The 19,994-nt window shown below is 46.3% G+C and overlaps 1 protein-coding gene across 1 annotated transcript in view; it reads right to left on the bottom strand.

Annotated features, from left to right (window-relative positions):
- LOC128703774 (uncharacterized) overlaps positions 1 to 11,639 on the bottom strand; it is a 59,252-nt gene extending 47,613 nt beyond the window's left edge. Inside the window, exon 1 of the mRNA XM_070103706.1 lies at positions 11,613 to 11,639. The gene's annotated coding sequence lies outside the window, so the exon portion shown is untranslated. The remainder of the gene's footprint in view (positions 1 to 11,612) is intronic.
- Between the last annotated feature and the right edge of the window lie 8,355 nt (positions 11,640 to 19,994).

Below are 19,994 nucleotides of genomic sequence, written 5' to 3'. Positions count from 1 at the left end.
ATTCCCCAGTACCAACAATACCACCAGTCCGATGACATTCTTCTTTGCAAATATACAGGGTCTAAAGCCAGCAACAAACAAAATACCTTTCATCCGTGGACTGCTTGCAGAGGCAAAGGCAATGTTCGCGGTTTTCACTGAGACCCACATAAAGGATCACTTAGACAACGAAATATGGATCCCAGGTTACAACCTATACAGATGTGACAGAGTGAACAGGCAAAAGGGGGGGGTTGGCCTGTACATTGCAGAGTCACTTGTTTGCACAGAACTGCTTAATGCCTCAAATGACGTAGTGGAAGTTTTAGCAGTAAAGGTCGAGAACCAAAACCTAGTCATTGTGGTAGTCTACAAGCCTCCGGATGCAACATCCCAGCAATTCCAGGAACAGCTGTTAAAAATTGACCACTGTCTGGAAAATCTTCCAGCTCCTGCACCCAACATCTTGCTCCTGGGGGATTTCAACTTAAGGCACCTAAAATGGAGGAATATAGCAAATAATATTGTTGCAGTAATAACACCAGGAGGCAGCTCTGATGAAAACTCACACTCACACGAGCTTTTAAATCTCTGAACAAAATTCAATTTAAACCAGCAAATAATAGAGCCTACTAGAATGGAGAATACACTAGACCTCATCTTTACTAACAATGATGATCTGATAAGAAATGTCACCATATCAAAAACAATATACTCAGATCACAACATAATTGAGGTTCAAACATGTATGCGCAGAGCCCCAGACCGACAAAATGAGATTAGTCACGAGGGAGCATTCACCAAATTCAACTCTGGTGGCCTGGTGGTTAACGCTCTCGCTTCACACGGCGAGGGCCTGGGTTCGATTCCCAGCCAGAGTAGAAACATTGGACGTGTTTCTTTCCACCTGTTGTCCATGTTCCCCATCAGTAAAATGGGTACCTGGGTGTTAGTCGACTGGTGTGGGTCGCATCCTGGGACACTGACCTAAGGAGGCCTGGTCACAGACCGGGCCTCGGGGGCATTGACCCCCGGAACTCTCTCCAGGTAATCCAGGTAGACCCAGTGACTTAATCCAGGTAGACCCAATAACAAAAACAAAGTGGGACCAAGTAAACCAAGTCCTAACCGATATAAGCTGGGAAGATATACTAAGCAACACAGACCCCAACTTATGCCTAGAACAGATTAACTTGGTGGCACTCGATGTATGCACAAGACTTATTCCTCTAAGAAAAAGGAGGAGTAGATGTAAAATAGAAAGAGACAGGCGCTCTCTTTACAGGCGACGGAAAAGAATAACAGAGCGGCTAAAAGAGGTCAATCTATCTGAAATGCGTAGGGAGACACTGGTCAGAGAAATAGCAAACATCGAACTCAAGCTAAAGGAATCTTATAGGAGTCAGGAATCGCGGGAAGAACTAAAAGCCATAAATGAAATCGAAAGAAACCCAAAGTATTTCTTCTCCTATGCCAAATCAAAGTCGAGAACAACGTCCAGTATTGGGCCCTTACTTAAACAAGATGGGTCCTACACAGATGACAGCAAGGAAATGAGTGAGCTACTCAAGTCCCAATATGACTCAGTTTTTAGCAAGCCACTAACTAGACAGAGTCGAAGATCAAAATTAATTTTTTATGAGAGAGCCACAGAACTTGGTTAACACAAGCCTATCTGATGTTATCCTGACGCCAAATGACTTCGAACAGGCGATAAATGACATGCCCATGCACTCTGCCCCAGGGCCAGACTCATGGAACTCAGTGTTCATCAAGAACTGCAAGAAGCCCCTATCACGAGCCTTTACCATCCTATGGAGAGGGAGCATGGACACGGGGGTCGTCCCACAGTTACTAAAAACAACAGACATAGCCCCACTCCACAAAGCGGGCAGTAAAGCAACAGCAAAGAACTACAGACCGATAGCACTAACATCCCATATCATAAAAATCTTTGAAAGAGTCCTAAGAAGCAAGATCACCACCCATCTAGAAACCCATCAGTTACACAACCCAGGGCAACATGGGTTTAGAACAGGTCGCTCCTGTCTGTCTCAACTATTGGATCACTACGACAAGGTCCTAGATGCACTAGAAGACAAAAAGAATGCAGATGTAATATATACAGACTTTGCAAAAGCCTTCGACAAGTGTGACCATGGCGTAATAGCGCACAAAATGCGTGCTAAAGGAATAACAGGAAAAGTCGGTCGATGGATCTATAATTTCCTCACTAACAGAACACAGAGTAGTAGTCAACAGAGTAAAGTCCGAGGCAGCTACGGTGAAAAGCTCTGTTCCACAAGGCACAGTACTCGCTCCCATCTTGTTCCTCATCCTCATATCTGACAAGGATGTCAGCCATAGCACCGTGTCTTCCTTTGCAGATGACACCCGAATCTGCATGACAGTGTCTTCCATTGCAGACACTGCAAGGCTCCAGGCGGACATCAACCAAATCTTCACAGTGGGTTGCAGAAAACAATATGAAGTTCAACGATGAGAAATTTCAATTACTCAGATATGGTAAACACGAGGAAATTAAATCTTCATCAGAGTACAAAACAAATACTGGCCACAAAATAGAGCGAAACACCAACGTCAAAGACCTGGGAGTGATCATGTCGGAGGATCTCACCTTCAAGGACCATAACATTGTATCGATCGCATCTGCTAGAAAAATGACAGGATGGATAATGAGAACCTTCAAAACGAGGGATGCCAAGCCCATGATGACACTCTTCAGGTCACTTTTTCTATCTAGGCTGGAATATTGCTGCACACTAACAGCACCTTTCAAGGCAGGTGAAATTGCTGACCTAGAAAATGTACAGAGAACCTTCACGGCGCGCATAACGGAGATAAAACACCTCAATTACTGGGAGCGCTTGAGGTTCCTGAACCTGTATTCCCTGGAACGCAGGCGGGAGAGATACATGATTATATACACCTGGAAAATCCTAGAGGGACTAGTACCGAACTTGCACACGAAAATCACTCACTACGAAAGCAAAAGACTTGGCAGACGATGCAACATCCCCCCAATGAAAAGCAGGGGTGTCACTAGCACGTTAAGAGACCATACAATAAGTGTCAGGGGCCCGAGACTGTTCAACTGCCTCCCAGCATACATAAGGGGGATTACCAACAGACCCCTGGCAGTCTTCAAGCTGGCACTGGACAAGCACCTAAAGTTGGTTCCTGATCAGCCGGGCTGTGGCTCGTACGTTGGTTTGCGTGCAGCCAGCAGTAACAGCCTGGTTGATCAGGCTCTGATCCACCAGGAGGCCTGGTCACAGACCGGGCCGCTGGGGCGTTGACCCCCGGAACTCTCTCCAGGTAAACTCCAGGTAAACATCGGCCAACTCGGTGATGGGCCGGTTTTTCGGCTCCCGGTGATCGGCCGTTTCTGAAGCATCCATCTGCCAGCTGGGGCCGCTTGTGCCTCAGCCTGTGTCTTTCAGTGCGTGAGGAAGCTTCTGCTCATACATCCAAACATTTCGCTTGTTTTCCATTGATTTTTGTGGGGTTTTTTGCAGTGCAACTGCGAAATAAGTAACCATGGTTCCAAAGAAAGTACCTAGTAAAGTTCCTGTGGTAGAGAAAGTGAGAAACACCATGGAATTTATGAGTGAAGTGTAGTAGACATGCAGGAAGTGTACTAGGCATGCAGGGAGTGTAATAGGCATGCAGGGAGTGTAGCAGGCAAGCAGGAAGTGTAGCAGGCATGCAGGAAGTATAGCAGGCATGCAGGAAGTGTAGCAGGCATGTAGGAAGTGTAGCAGGCATGCAGAGAGTGTAGCAGGCATGCAGAGAGTGTAGCAGGCATGCAGGGAGTGTAGCAGGCATGCAGGGAGTGTAGCAGGCATGCATGAAGTGTAGCAGACATGCATGAAGTGTAGCAGACATGCATGAAGTGTAGCAGACATGCATGGAGTGTAGCAGACATGCATGGAGTGTAGCAGACATGCATGGAGTGTAGCAGACATGCATGGAGTGTAGCAGACATGCATGGAGTGTAGCAGACATGCATGGAGTGTAGCAGACATGCATGGAGTGTAGCAGACATGCATGGAGTGTAGCAGACATGCATGGAGTGTAGCAGGCATTCCAGAAGCCAGCATTAGTCTTCAATAAAGGTATCTAATACAGATTTAATTGTTAAAAAAAATTTTCTTGTGAATATGTTTGTCTGGAATGGATTAATTGTGTTTACATTCATTCTTATGGGAAATATTATTTTGGTTTTCGGCCATTTCGGTTTTAGGCCGAGCTTCTGGAACAGATTACGGCCGATAACTGAGGGTCCACTGTACAGTGGACCCCCGCATACCGTTGGCATCACATAACGTTAAATCCGCATACCGATACATTTTATCGCTAAGATTTTGCCTCGCATACCACTAAAAAACCCGCTCAACACTATTCGCCTCACATGTTCCGCCGGTGGCATTGTTTACAAGCCAGCCTCCGCGGTAACATCCAAGCATACAATCTTAACATTTCGTATTATTACAGTGTTTTTGGTGATTTTATCTGCAAAATAAGTGACCATAGGCCCCAAGAAAGCTTCTAGTGCCAACCCTGTGGTAAAAAGGGTGAGAAATATTACCGAAATACTGTGGTACCATGGTCAACTGCTGATGCTGCTGCTGCTGCTGCTGTAGCACTGTCAGCTGCTGCTGCTGCTGTAGCACCATCAGCAGCTGCTGCTGCTGCTGCATTGTCAGCTGCTGCTGCTGCTGCTGCTGCATTGTCAGCTGCTGCAGCTGCTGCTGCATTGTCAGCTGCTGCAGCTGCTGCTGCTGCTGCATTGTCAGCTGCTGCTGCTGCTGCTGCTGTAGCACTGTCAGCTGCTGTTGTAGTACCGTCTGCTGCTGCTGCTGCTGCTGCTGCTGCTGCTGTAGTACCGTCTGCTGCTGCTGCTGCTGCTGCTGCTGCTGCTGCTGTAGTACCGTCTGCTGCTGCTGCTGCTGTAGCACCGTCTGCTGCTGCTGCTGCTGCTGCTGTAGCACCGTCTGCTGCTGCTGTAGCACCGTCAGCTGCTGCTGTAGCACCGTCAGCTGCTGCTGTAGCACCGTCAGCTGCTGCTGTAGCACCGTCAGCTGCTGCTGTAGCACCGTCAGCTGCTGCTGTAGCACCGTCAGCTGCTGCTGTAGCACCGTCAGCTGCTGCTGTAGCACCGTCAGCTGCTGCTGTAGCACCGTCAGCTGCTGCTGTAGCACCGTCAGCTGCTGCTGTAGCACCGTCAGCTGCTGCTGTAGCACCGTCAGCTGCTGCTGTAGCACCGTCAGCTGCTGCTGTAGCACCGTCAGCTGCTGCTGTAGCACCGTCAGCTGCTGCTGTAGCACCGTCAGCTGCTGCTGTAGCACCGTCAGCTGCTGCTGTAGCACCGTCAGCTGCTGCTGTAGCACCGTCAGCTGCTGCTGTAGCACCGTCAGCTGCTGCTGTAGCACCGTCAGCTGCTGCTGTAGCACCGTCAGCTGCTGCTGTAGCACCGTCAGCTGCTGCTGTAGCACCGTCAGCTGCTGCTGTAGCACCGTCAGCTGCTGCTGTAGCACCGTCAGCTGCTGCTGTAGCACCGTCAGCTGCTGCTGTAGCACCGTCAGCTGCTGCTGTAGCACCGTCAGCTGCTGCTGTAGCACCGTCAGCTGCTGCTGTAGCACCGTCAGCTGCTGCTGTAGCACCGTCAGCTGCTGCTGTAGCACCGTCAGCTGCTGCTGTAGCACCGTCAGCTGCTGCTGTAGCACCGTCAGCTGCTGCTGTAGCACCGTCAGCTGCTGCTGTAGCACCGTCAGCTGCTGCTGTAGCACCGTCAGCTGCTGCTGTAGCACCGTCAGCTGCTGCTGTAGCACCGTCAGCTGCTGCTGTAGCACCGTCAGCTGCTGCTGTAGCACCGTCAGCTGCTGCTGTAGCACCGTCAGCTGCTGCTGTAGCACCGTCAGCTGCTGCTGTAGCACCGTCAGCTGCTGCTGTAGCACCGTCAGCTGCTGCTGTAGCACCGTCAGCTGCTGCTGTAGCACCGTCAGCTGCTGCTGCTGCTGTAGCACCGTCAGCTGCTGCTGCTGCTGTAGCACCGTCAGCTGCTGCTGCTGCTGTAGCACCGTCAGCTGCTGCTGCTGCTGTAGCACCGTCAGCAGCTGCTGCTGTAGCACCGTCAGCAGCTGCTGCTGCTGTAGCACCGTCAGCTGCTGCTGCTGTAGCACCGTCAGCTGCTGCTGCTGTAGCACCGTCAGCTGCTGCTGCTGTAGCACCGTCAGCTGCTGCTGCTGTAGCACCGTCAGCTGCTGCTGCTGTAGCACCGTCAGCTGCTGCTGCTGTAGCACCGTCAGCTGCTGCTGCTGTAGCACCGTCAGCTGCTGCTGCTGTAGCACCGTCAGCTGCTGCTGCTGTAGCACCGTCAGCTGCTGCTGCTGTAGCACCGTCAGCTGCTGCTGCTGTAGCACCGTCAGCTGCTGCTGCTGTAGCACCGTCAGCTGCTGCTGCTGTAGCACCGTCAGCTGCTGCTGCTGTAGCACCGTCAGCTGCTGCTGCTGTAGCACCGTCAGCTGCTGCTGCTGTAGCACCGTCAGCTGCTGCTGCTGTAGCACCGTCAGCTGCTGCTGTAGCACCGTCAGCTGCTGCTGTAGCACCGTCAGCTGCTGCTGTAGCACCGTCAGCTGCTGCTGCTGCTGTACCACCGTCAGCTGCTGCTGCTGCTGTACCACCATCAGCTGCTGCTGCTGCACCACCATCAGCTGCTGCTGCTGCACCACCGTCAGCTGCTGCTGCTGCTGCACCACCGTCAGCTGCTGCTGCACCACCGTCAGCTGCTGCTGCACCACCGTCAGCTGCTGCTGCACCACCATCAGCTGCTGCTGCTGCACCACCGTCAGCTGCTGCTGCTGCTGCTGTTGTATACCGTCTGCTGCTGCTGTAGCATTGTCTGCTGCTGCTGTAGCACTGTCAGCTGCTGCTGCTGCAGCACTGTCAGCTGCTGCTGCTGCTGCAGCACTGTCAGCTGCTGCTGCTGCTGTAGCACTGTCAGCTGCTGCTGCTGCTGTAGCACTGTCAGCTGCTGCTGCTGCTGTAGCACTGTCAGCTGCTGCTGCTGCTGTAGCACTGTCAGCTGCTGCTGCTGCTGTAGCACTGTCAGCTGCTGCTGCTGCTGTAGCACTGTCAGCTGCTGCTGCTGCTGCTGTAGCACTGTCAGCTGCTGCTGCTGCTGCTGTAGCACTGTCAGCTGCTGCTGTAGCACTGTTGTTGGTGTGGCTTATTGAGAAAATAAATAAATAAATACCAAGAAACAATTAACCCCAGAGGGTTAGCCACCCAGGATAACCCAAAAAAGTCAGTGTCATCGAAGACTGTCTAACTTATTTCCATTGGGGTCCTTAATCTTGTCTCCAAGGATGCAACCCACACCAGTCGACTAACACCCAGGTGAACAGGGAAAAACGCCTGGAACTAGTGCTCATATTGGTGAATTTAAAGCCAGCAAAGGTTGGTTTGAGAGATTTAACAATCGTAGTGGCATACACAGTGTGATAAGGCCTGTTCTGGAAGAAAATGCCAAACAGGACCTACAGTACTCAGGAGGAAAAGGCACTCCCAGGACACAGTGTCTCATCAGTCATTGCTGCATCTTCAATAAAGGTAAGTGTCATTTATTCTTCATTTAGTAGAGTAGTACATGCACAATATATACTGTGCATGTACTACTCTACTATTGTGCATGCATCCTTCTCTTTGTGTGTAGGAAAATGTATATTTCATGTGGTAAAAAAAATTTTTCATACTTTTGGGTGTCTTGCATGGATTAATTTGATTTTCATTATTTCTTATGGGGAAAATTCATTCGCATAACGATAATTTTGCATAACAATGAGCTCTCATGAACGGATTAATATCGTTATGCGGGAGTCCACTGTACTACTATATAGAAAGTCACTTGTTATGCTGAGCATTTCGGGCAAATTAGGTCAGTTTTGTCCCAGGATGTGACCCACACCAATCGACCCAGGTACCCATTATATACTGATGGGTGAACATGGACAGCAGGTGCCTTATGGAAACACATCCCTAATGTTTTCCAGCCATACCGGAGATCTGAACTCCGGATCTCAATGTGTGAGCTGTGTGTGTTAGCAATCGAGCTACAGGATAACCATCTATACATAGTGCTGATTGGTTCAGACATGCTGAACACCCCAATGTACTTCTTTCCACAACCCAAAATTAAAATTTGCCTAAGAAATACTTATAATATGTAATAATTTTTATTTTAGCATGATACAAGTTTGTACAAAGGAGTATAACAATTGGGTGTACATGCCAAAAGCCCCTTTATATGCTGAGCATTTCAGGCAAACTTAAGACTAACTTAAGATTAATAAGGCAATAGCAGTGCACAGTTGTACATATGGTCATTAGGCGAGTTACAATGAATCAAGAAAACTGATTATTCTATTCTGTGGTATACATGTAGGAGCAGCACAAAGGGGAACCTTGGGGGTTTCTGACCCCCCAGAAATTCCCTTAGCTCCCCTTCCCAGATTATCATCATGGTGGAAGGGGGGATGGAAGGCATTCATGTTTAATTCAGGGAACTGGAGCACAGATCCAATTCCCTAGATTAAGATTCCTCACCAGCCCCCCCCCTCTCATCCCAGAAATTCCCTCAGCCCCCCCCCCAAAGCCATTACAAATAAAATAGCAACAATAAGAAGTTAACACCTCCTCAGAATAAGTCTTTTACCCTCCCTCCCTCCCCCCTGACCTTTTCAAACCAGATAGCCACCCTGACCCCCCCCCCCGGTATAACAATTCTGGCACAGTCTGTACAAATAAGATATATACGTATATATACCTTTTTTCTTTTCTTATCAGTAGGATTTAACAGATACATTGTTGATATAAAGGTGGCATATACGGTACATGTTGTTACGTGTGTATCACCGATTATAGGGCGAAAATCTCATCCAGCTCCTCAGAGCTGGGGCATGTGCCCAAAATACAGCAGGCATTACCCCTTTGAACAGCCGCACTGAGCCGCTGGAACAGAAAACTAGCTGCCCTGGGATCCCTAGTTACCCTAATGAGTCTTTTTCCCAGCTCCTTAAGGAATTTAGATGCATTCTTTCCCCATGAGCCAAGGGTCTCTGAGCCTATGGGAACAAACATATAATGATGGGAAAGTTCTCCATATTTTCTAGACTTTTGGGACTCCCTGAAGCTGGCAGCTGCCCCTCCTTCCTCCCTGGTGTATTGGAGATAGGTATCAGCCATGGTAGATGCACATGCATTGTCCCACACCTCCTGCTTCCAGTCTGTCCAGGCTTGAAGGGTGATACCATCTGGATGCTTCTGGCTGCCATCAGATCTGCATAGTTGGGGTGGCTCCCTTACTGCTGGGCATCCAGCTGTGTGAGGCTCCTCTTGATAATGTTATTAACCTCCTCATGTCTTGCAATCTTTCCCTCGGATTTACGGCACACAAGACCGTGGTACCCGAATTGGTCAGCTGCTTCACTGCCACAAATACACCTGTGCTCGGCGAGAATAGGGGCGGCAAGTCGAAGGGCAACACCGATGCGGATGGTCTGTGGGTCGAGGCATGTGCCAAGGCTGGAGTTGGGAACAGCCAACAGAAAGTCCCCTGCATGAGGTGCTCTCACTGCCAGGAGGCAGGCTCTATCCTTCCCTGATACACTGAAGCATTGTTGAGGCTATATTTTCCACTATTGGACCATCCCAGTGCGATTGTTTGTAGTTGTTGGGGGGAGCAGGTCTGGTTTCAGAGCCCGTTAGATTATCCCAGATCATTGCTCCGTCAATGAACTTTTGGTCCTGGACTCCAATCTTGTCCCTAAGATGTTCAGAGAGAATCGCTGCTACAAGCCCTCTGGATGCAATACACGAGGACAGAAAAGCAGGTAATGCAATCTGTGATGACTTGCGGACACCAGTGCCTCCTAGTCTGACTGGAAGTGTAGCTTGGTTCCGCTGCCCGTCTTCTAGAGTAAGGTTAAGTACTTTCGTAAAATCTGCCTCAGGATACTGTTAAGAGACCATACAATAAGTGTCAGGGGCCCGAGACTGTTCAACTGCCTCCCTCCCAGCATACATAAGGGGGATTACCAACAGACCCCTGGCAGTCTTCAAGCTGGCACTGGACAAGCACCTAAAGTCGGTTCCTGACCAGCCGGGCTGTGGCTCGTACGTCGGTTTGCGTGCAGCCAGCAGCAACAGCCTGGTTGATCAGGCTCTGATCCACCAGGAGGCCTGGTCACAGACTGGGCCACGGGGGCGTTGACCCCCGGAACTCTCTCCAGGTATTCGTGCAGTATAGGGTTATTATACCTTATATTATACCTTCTGGCCACAAAATAGAGCGAAACACCAACGTCAAAGACCTGGGAGTGATCATGTCGGAGGATCTCACCTTCAAGGACCATAACATTGTATCAATCGCATCTGCTAGAAAAATGACAGGATGGATAATGAGAACCTTCAAAACTAGGGAGGCCAAGCCCATGATGACACTCTTCAGGTCACTTGTTCTATCTAGGCTGGAATATTGCTGCACACTAACAGCACCTTTCAAGGCAGGTGAAATTGCTGACCTAGAAAATGTACAGAGAACCTTCACGGCGCGCATAACGGAGATAAAACACCTCAATTACTGGGAGCGCTTGAGGTTCCTAAACCTGTATTCCCTGGAATGCAGGCGGGAGAGATACATGATTATATACACCTGGAAAATCCTAGAGGGACTAGTACCGAACTTGCACACGAAAATCACTCACAACGAAAGCAAAAGACTTGGCAGACGATGCAACATCCCCCCAATGAAAAGCAGGGCTGTCACTAGCACGTTAAGAGACCATACAATAAGTGTCAGGGGCCCGAGACTGTTCAACTGCCTCCCAGCATACATAAGGGGGATTACCAACAGACCCCTGGCAGTCTTCAAGCTGGCACTGGACAAGCACCTAAGTCGGTTCCTGACCAGCTGGGCTGTGGCTCCTACGTTGGTTTGCGTGCAGCCAGCAGCAACAGTCTGGTTGATCAGGCTCTGATCCACCAGGAGGCCTGGTCACAGACCGGGCCGCGGGGGCGTTGACCCCCGGAACTCTCTCCAGGTAAACATATTATTATATATATATATATATATATATATATATATATATAATTGTAAAATATAAACTAATATACCACTAATGCAGAAGTATTAAGGTACTTGCGCATTATTATACCTTAATACTTGTGCATTTAATATTAATATTTGCCTACCCATCACTGCCTTGTACTCCGCTGAAGAGGACCTCAACTGGAGGTCGAAATATAAACTACCATTCTTCCTAGTTTTTATGTCACCTGTGGAATTTCCTGCCTCACCTTAATACATAACTTACCAAGACAAATACTTGTCGCCCTGTGAAGAACATCTTACAAACTGTCTCTGATCTTCACATTACTGAACCAACATTGTGGTTCACCAGCTAAAAATGCAATATAATTACGAGACAGCATTCACAGAGTGGACAATATTCATCCTGAGTGACTCCTGAAACACACATGATGGCTGACAAATTGAGATAATCAAGAAATCAGGTGGAAAAAAGGTGATAAAGATGACGTGAGTGACCAACCTGCCGCCGTCACCTCCTCCTCACATGTGGGCAACTGACATACTGCTTTTATATATCAATATTTTATCATTTTTATTCTTATATGAGCTTGCCAATTAACCATTATAATAATAATAAAATCCCCTTGATTATTTATATATTAATTTTACTTGCTTTCATGTTGTTTTATTACATTTTATACTGATATATTTTCTTTATAAGTCGTCCACAAATGGCTAAGAAATGAGAGATTATAATGTATACTTTTTTTCTGTATGTTATAATAATTGTATATGTTGATGTGCTGCTGTTGTTGATTATTATTAATGAGAAATAAGTTGTATTCTGCAGGTCGGGTTTATAGAAGTAATTTTTGATCCAGGGAATGACCATTGTGTAGTGGATAGGCTTTAAACCCAATAAATTATGTAACAGTATGGAGTACCTTGATGACAGCGAGTGCCTTGATGACAGCGAGTGCCTTGATGACAGTGAGTGCCTTGATGACAGTGAGTGCTTTGATGACAGTGATTGCTTTGATGACAGTACCTTGATGACAGTGCTTTGATGACTACCTTGATGACAGTGTTTTGATGACAGTACCTTGATGACAATGAGGACCTTGATGGTAGTACCTTGATGACAGTGAGGACCTTGATGACAGTGAGTGCCTTGATGACAGGAACAAGCTTATAACAGTGCTACTTAACGCCTAATTACGCTGTATGACCCTTGTGGGTTTAGTGCTTAGTTTTGATTATAATAATAATATACCACAATTACAAACAATAGAGCTGTATTGAAAATAGTTGTTTAGATATTTATGGAAATAAGTCAAGGACTCCAAAGGAAATAAGCGACTTTTTTTTTTTATCCTAGGTAATTCACACATATGTTACTATGTACGATAATTTACGTAACTGTATTTATGTATTCTTGTACCTAAATAACCATAACCGGTTCTTGTATGAATATTTCTTACCCTGAATCCGTCTTCGCTTAGTCAAAACACATTAATGTGGTTAGGTAAGACACATATGCAACAGTTAGGTATCTTTATTATGAAACGTTTCGCCTACACAGTAGGCTTCTTCAGTCAAGCCTACTGTGTAGGCGAAACGTTTCATAATAAAGATACCTAACTGTTGCATATGTGTCTTACCTAACAACCTGTCGGTATTTTATACCATTTTAATGTTCACACATTAATGTTATTTATTCACTGAGCTTGTCTTCAATGATGTGTCCCCTCTAGGGAGGTTCCTTGATGCTGGTGAGGGGGTTCTTGATCCAAGATTTGGATCTGCCCTCCCGTTCCTTGGAACGAACCCGAATGTTTCGCATACTTTTAGGCATTGTATGACGTTTACGGGTTTATCTCTCCCCATGAATGTAGTAGTAGTAGGAATAAAAATAATTTACTGCTGTATTAATTACTAATGAAGATATTCATTTCTGTATGAATCTAACGACCATGCATAGACCCCATCATGCACAGACCCCACCGTGCATGGACCCCATCATACATAGACCCCATCATGCACAGACCCCACCGTGCATGGACCCCATCATGCATAGACCCCATCATGCACAGACCCCACCGTGCATGGACCCCACCATGCACAGACCCCACCGTGCATGGACCCCATGCATGGGCCCCACCACACATGAGTGGGTCCATGCATGGTCATTACCACCCCATACTCATCTTGTTGTTAGGTAAGACACATATGCAACAGTTAGACAACTTTATTCCGAAACGTTTCGCCTACACAGTAGGCTTCTTCAGTCGAATACAGAAAGTAGGCAGGAACAGTAGAGATGTGAAGACGATGTAATCAGTCCATCACCCTTGTAGTCATAGAATTTGAGGTTGTCAGTCCCTCGGCCTGGAGAAGTTCAGTTCCATAGTCAGGAACTATCAGGAGATAGTTCCTGACTATGGAACTGAACTTCTCCAGGCCGAGGGACTGACAACCTCAAATTCTATGACTACAAGGGTGATGGACTGATTACATCGTCTTCACATCTCTACTGTTCCTGCCTACTTTCTGTATTCGACTGAAGAAGCCTACTGTGTAGGCGAAACGTTTCGGAATAAAGTTGTCTAACTGTTGCATATGTGTCTTACCTAACAACCTGTCGGTATTGTATACCATTTTGATGTTCATACTCATCTTGTTGGGTGGTAGTCAAAAGATTAGAAGTACATAATGGGTCCAGGGACTGGGCCCCAAAGTTTTGATAGCTGAACAAGTTACAGCAGTAATGAACTCCTTAGATGTTTATGTCTGGTTGCAGCCATAAGGAGTTACTTGTGCAGACATGAATTCTGGCAAGACAGTGATGGAGTGAATGATGGTGAAAGTTTTTCTTTTTCGGGCCACCCTGCCTTGGTGGGAATCGGCCAGTGTGATAATAAAAAAAAAAACATAAAAAATGAATTCACATACTATACCTAAATAGTTACACAAATTTAAGTGACTACGATTATTTTACATACCTGGAGGGTGAACTAAGCACGACGACGACTCCAGTAAACCCTCGTGCCTCGTTGTCCCGGTTTTTCTCTTGTTTTCACGGTCGCTCTTACGTGCTAGAACTTTATTTTGTGTCATCAATCCTATACGATACATCCCTCTAGCGCCTGGAACCAATCTTGGGCGGAAAACATTATATACTGAGTCAAAAAAGGAGAATTAGTGTGCATTACCTAGCAGAGTTTACTGCCAGAGGGGAATCATAGGCCTGTTTCCCGTGTGAAAAAAATAATAATAATTGAACTTTGTGTCAGAGGAAAGAAAGTCTCCCTGAAAGCATTGAGTATACATAGTGTATAGTGTATACTACAGTGGCTCCCTAGTATATTGATGATAAAGGCTAAAGTGTCATTTGAAAACAGGTGAATTTGTAAATGAAGTGATAAGCCTATAGAGGCAGGTGCCAGAAGTCGCCAGAAACTTACCACAGGTCAGCTGTTTTTAATAATCTTCCTGGCTTGCTAGTGTACTCGCATATAATCTAGTGATACCAGTGAATAGCAGAATACAGTGTTGTAGTAGCAACTAACCAGTATTATAATGGTACTTAGTGGAGTGGAGTGACTTTCATTAGTTTCTTTTTCTTGAAATACCAGACGTTACTGTGAATTTCATATAACCTGTAGTTACCAGCGGTCGCAATATACACAACGAGAAGCAATTATTACTACAGAAAAAGCGTCCTTCCTCCAAAATTTGCACCAGTCAACTATAGTGATAATATAGCATTTATTGTGGTGGAGACGGAAAAAACAAAAATAGAAAAGCCAGATACAGCGATTGATAAACAAAGAGGTCGACTGTACGTCATTGTAGGAGCTGCCAGATATCACCGGCTCTTCAACACGCAAGTTATACTTTTGTATCAGTCAAATCACATATTACTCGGGTAGATAATTTCCAGTAGATCCTTCATGTGTTAGCTCAAATCACCGACCAGTATGTTTTAAATAAGTGACCCACTGATCAGAGCAGATCGACTGGTCCGAACCCTTGACTGGTCCGAACCCGGGACTGGTTTCAAACAGTTTCGTTGGACAATAAAGCAGACTGTAAACGGATGGGTTTGTAGGCGCCCTTATAAACACAAACATTAAAAATCAGGAACGTGACGGTAAGCTGTCCAATATACAAAAAGAGTTAGAAACAGAAATACAAATAGCTAGAGCTTCATTTAAGGTTATTAATATAATATTCAAGAGGTTGCTAGTAGAATTGCAGTAAATCAACCATTCACATCATTATGAAGCTGTGTGTAGTCTGTGGTCAGTCAAACAAACGGGCTACCACATGGATAAATTGTCATTTTTGTGGAAATTGGTGTCACGCTCCTTGTGCAGATATCCCAGAACTAGCTACAAGCAGTATTAAAACAGAGAAGTGTTTTTGGGTATGCCCAAATGAGGAAAATCTGTGGACTAAAATCACAAGGGTATTAAAAGAGGATAACATCAAAGCTGCTTTCATAGAAAACCTGGAAGCTTTCTACAACAGATGGGAACATAAAAAGTCTGGGCTGAATGGTACTGCCCTTGATACTGGCCATGTAGTCACAAACTGTAAGGCTGGAGGTGATGTCCTGGTAGTCAGTAAATGTGGGGCTGATAGTGCTGTCCTGGGAGACAGTAATGGTGAAGCTGGAGGTGCTGTCCTGGGAGACAGAAATGGTGAAGCTGGAGATACTGTCCTGGGAGACAGTAATGGTGAAGCTGGAGATTTTGTCCAGGTAGTCGGGAATTATACGCAGGAAGGAATACATATAAATGACCTCATAGAAGACAGGAGCCATAGTAGGGAAACAAGTGTAGTCAAAGATAAGATAAAACCAATATTGCAAACAAGAAATACCGCAGGAAATAGCAAACAAGAGGACTCCAATAGCAATAGTGAGGATAAATTACCAAAAACAACTGGTGGGAGCTCCATTGTTGGTGCTAGGGAGGATAGGAATAAGACAGGGAAACATGCACCAACAGGGAATACAGTCACAGAAACCCAAGGCAAACGGAAACCAAGCCTGTGCACATACTATGCACTTGGTATCTGCTGGCATGGGAAATCTGGAAAAACAGATGGGACATGCAACTATGACCACCCTAGAAAATGTCATGTCCATATGACAACAGGAAAATGCAAACTCCCTTCCTGTAAGCTTTTTCACCCTGAAATGTGTACCTCTTCAGTACAGGAAAGACTGTGCTATAACTTAAATTGCCAGGCATACCATCTAAAGGGGACAAAAAGATACAAAACATCCAGGCCATGGGAAAACCTGGGTAGCCACAGACACTCAAGAGGGAGAGGTTTTTTAGTGCCAGGAAGGAAAAAAAACTGGCAGGAAATGGCAGAAATCGTACACCAAATCCAGTCATTCCTGGAGTGGAACCACAGTCGATGGCCTCCACTCCAAACCAACAGATACAGATACTAATGCCGGAAAAAAAATCCCCCCCCAGTACCAACAATACCACCAGTCCGATAACATTCTTCTTTGCAAATATACAGGGTCTAAAGCCAGCAACAAACAACAAAATACCTTTCATCCGTGGACTGCTTGCAGAGGCAAAGGCAATGTTCGCGGCTTTCACTGAGACCCACATAAAGGATCACTTGGACAACGAAATATGGATCCCAGGTTACAACCTATACAGATGTGACAGAGTGAACAGGCAAAAGGGGGGGGTTGGCCTGTACATTGCAGAGTCACTTGTTTGCACAGAACTGCTTAATGCCTCAAATGACGTAGTGGAAGTTTTAGCAGTAAAGGTCGAGAACCAAAACCTAGTCATTGTGGTAGTCTACAAGCCTCCGGATGCAACTTCCCAGCAATTCCAGGAACAGCTGTTAAAAATTGACCACTGTCTGGAAAATCTTCCAGCTCCTGCACCCAACATCTTGCTCCTGGGGGATTTCAACTTAAGGCACCTAAAATGGAGGAATATAGCAAATAATATTGTTGCAGAAATAACACCAGGAGGCAGCTCTGATGAAAACTCACACTCACACGAGCTTTTAAATCTCTGCACAAAATTCAATTTAAACCAGCAAATAATAGAGCCTACTAGACTGGAGAATACACTAGACCTCATATTCACTAACAATGATGATCTGATAAGAAATGTCACCATATCAAAAACAATATACTCAGATCACAACATAATTGAGGTTCAGACATGTATGCGTGGAGCCCCAGACCGACAAAATGAGACTAGTCACGAGGGAGCATTCACCAAATTCAACTTCAATAACAAAAACATAAAGTGGGACCAAGTAAACCAAGTCCTAACCGATATAAGCTGGGAAGATATACTAAGCAACACAGACCCAAACTTATGCCTAGAACAGATTAACTCGGTGGCACTCGATGTATGCACAAGGCTTATTCCTCTAAGAAAAAGGAGGAGTAGATGTAAAATAGAAAGAGACAGGCGCTCCCTTTACAGGCGACGGAAAAGAATAACAGAGCGGCTAAAAGAGGTCAATATATCTGAAATGCGCAGGGAGACACTGGTCAGAGAAATAGCAAGCATCGAACTTAAGCTAAAAGAATCCTTTAGGAGTCAGGAATCGCGGGAAGAACTAAAAGCCATAAATGAAATCGAAAGAAACCCAAAGTATTTCTTCTCCTATGCCAAATCAAAATCGAGAACAACGTCCAGTATTGGGCCCCTACTTAAACAAGATGGGTCCTACACAGATGACAGCAAGGAAATGAGTGAGCTACTCAAGTCCCAATATGACTCAGTTTTTAGCAAGCCGCTAACCAGACTGAGAGTCGAAGATCAAAATGAATTTTTTATGAGAGAGCCACAAAATTTGATTAACACAAGCCTATCCGATGTTATCCTGACGCCAAATGACTTCGAACAGGCGATAAATGACATGCCCATGCACTCTGCCCCAGGGCCAGACTCATGGAACTCTGTGTTCATCAAGAACTGCAAGAAGCCCCTATCACGAGCCTTTTCCATCCTATGGAGAGGGAGCATGGACACGGGGGTCGTCCCACAGTTACTAAAAACAACAGACATAGCCCCACTCCACAAAGGGGGCAGTAAAGCAACAGCAAAAAACTACAGACCAATAGCACTAACATCCCATATCATAAAAATCTTTGAAAGGGTCCTAAGAAGCAAGATCACCACGCATCTAGAAACCCATCAGTTACACAACCCAGGGCAACATGGGTTTAGAACAGGTCGCTCCTGTCTGTCTCAACTATTGGACCACTACGACAAGGTCCTAAATGCACTAGAAGACAAAAAGAATGCAGATGTAATATATACAGACTTTGCAAAAGCCTTCGACAAGTGTGACCATGGCGTAATAGCGCACAAAATGCGTGCTAAAGGAATAACAGGAAAAGTCGGTCGATGGATCTATAATTTCCTCACTAACAGAACACAGAGAGTAGTCGTCAACAGAGTAAAGTCCGAGGCAGCTACGGTGAAAAGCTCTGTTCCACAAGGCACAGTACTCGCTCCCATCTTGTTCCTCATCCTTATATCCGACATAGACAAGGATGTCAGCCACAGCACCGTGTCTTCCTTTGCAGATGACACCCGAATCTGCATGACAGTGTCTTCCATTGCAGACACTGCAAAGCTCCAGGCAGACATCAACCAAATCTTTCAGTGGGCTGCAGAAAACAATATGAAGTTCAACGATGAGAAATTTCAATTACTCAGATATGGTAAACATGAGGAAATTAAATCGTCATCAGAGTACAAAACAAATTCTGGCCACAAAATAGAGCGAAACACCAACGTCAAAGACCTGGGAGTGATCATGTCGGAGGATCTCACCTTCAAGGACCATAACATTGTATCAATCGCATCTGCTAGAAAAATGACAGGATGGATAATGAGAACCTTCAAAACTAGGGAGGCCAAGCCCATGATGACACTCTTCAGGTCACTTGTTCTATCTAGGCTGGAATATTGCTGCACACTAACAGCACCTTTCAAGGCAGGTGAAATTGCCGACCTAGAAAATGTACAGAGAACTTTCACGGCACGCATAACGGAGATAAAACACCTCAATTATTGGGAGCGCTTGAGGTTCCTAAACCTGTATTCCCTGGAACGCAGGAGGGAGAGATACATGATTATATACACCTGGAAAATCCTAGAGGGACTAGTACCGAACTTGCACACGAAAATCACTCATTACGAAAGCAAAAGACTTGGCAGACGATGCACCATCCCCCCAATGAAAAGCAGGGGTGTCACTAGCACGTTAAGAGACCATACAATAAGTGTCAGGGGCCCGAGACTGTTCAACTGCCTCCCAGCACACATAAGGGGGATTACCAACAGACCCCTGGCAGTCTTCAAGCTGGCACTGGACAAGCACCTAAAGTCAGTTCCGGATCAGCCGGGCTGTAGCTCGTATGTTGGTTTGCGTGCAGCCAGCAGCAACAGCCTGGTTGATCAGGCTGTGATCCACCAGGAGGCCTGGTCTCAGACCGGGCCGCGGGGGCGTTGACCCCCAGAACTCTCTCCAGGTAAACTCCAGGTAAACTCCAGGTGTTTCGGGGGTCAGTTCCCCCGCAACTGGTCCATGATCAGGCCTCGTGGTGAATCATGCTGTATAATCCTCCGGGTTTAGCGCTTCCCCCTTGATTATAATAATAATCGTGGTGAATCAGGGATTGATCAGCCAGGCTGTTACTGCTGGCTGCTTTGCACTCCAATGTGAGAAGTACAGCCCAGCTGGTCAAGCACTGACTTAGGGTGCCTGTCCAGCTCGTTCTTGAAGGCAGCCACAGATCTATTGGTAATCCCCCTTATGTATGCTGGGAGGCAGTTGAACAGTCTTGGGCCCCTGATACTTGTTATGTTGCCTCTTAGTGTACTCACAG

Source organism: Cherax quadricarinatus, chromosome 87 (assembly GCF_038502225.1).
Source record: "Cherax quadricarinatus isolate ZL_2023a chromosome 87, ASM3850222v1, whole genome shotgun sequence".
Lineage (NCBI taxonomy): Eukaryota > Metazoa > Arthropoda > Malacostraca > Decapoda > Parastacidae > Cherax > Cherax quadricarinatus.
Note: the sequence above shows the minus strand (reverse complement) of the source record. Positions and strands in the feature narration are given on the sequence as shown.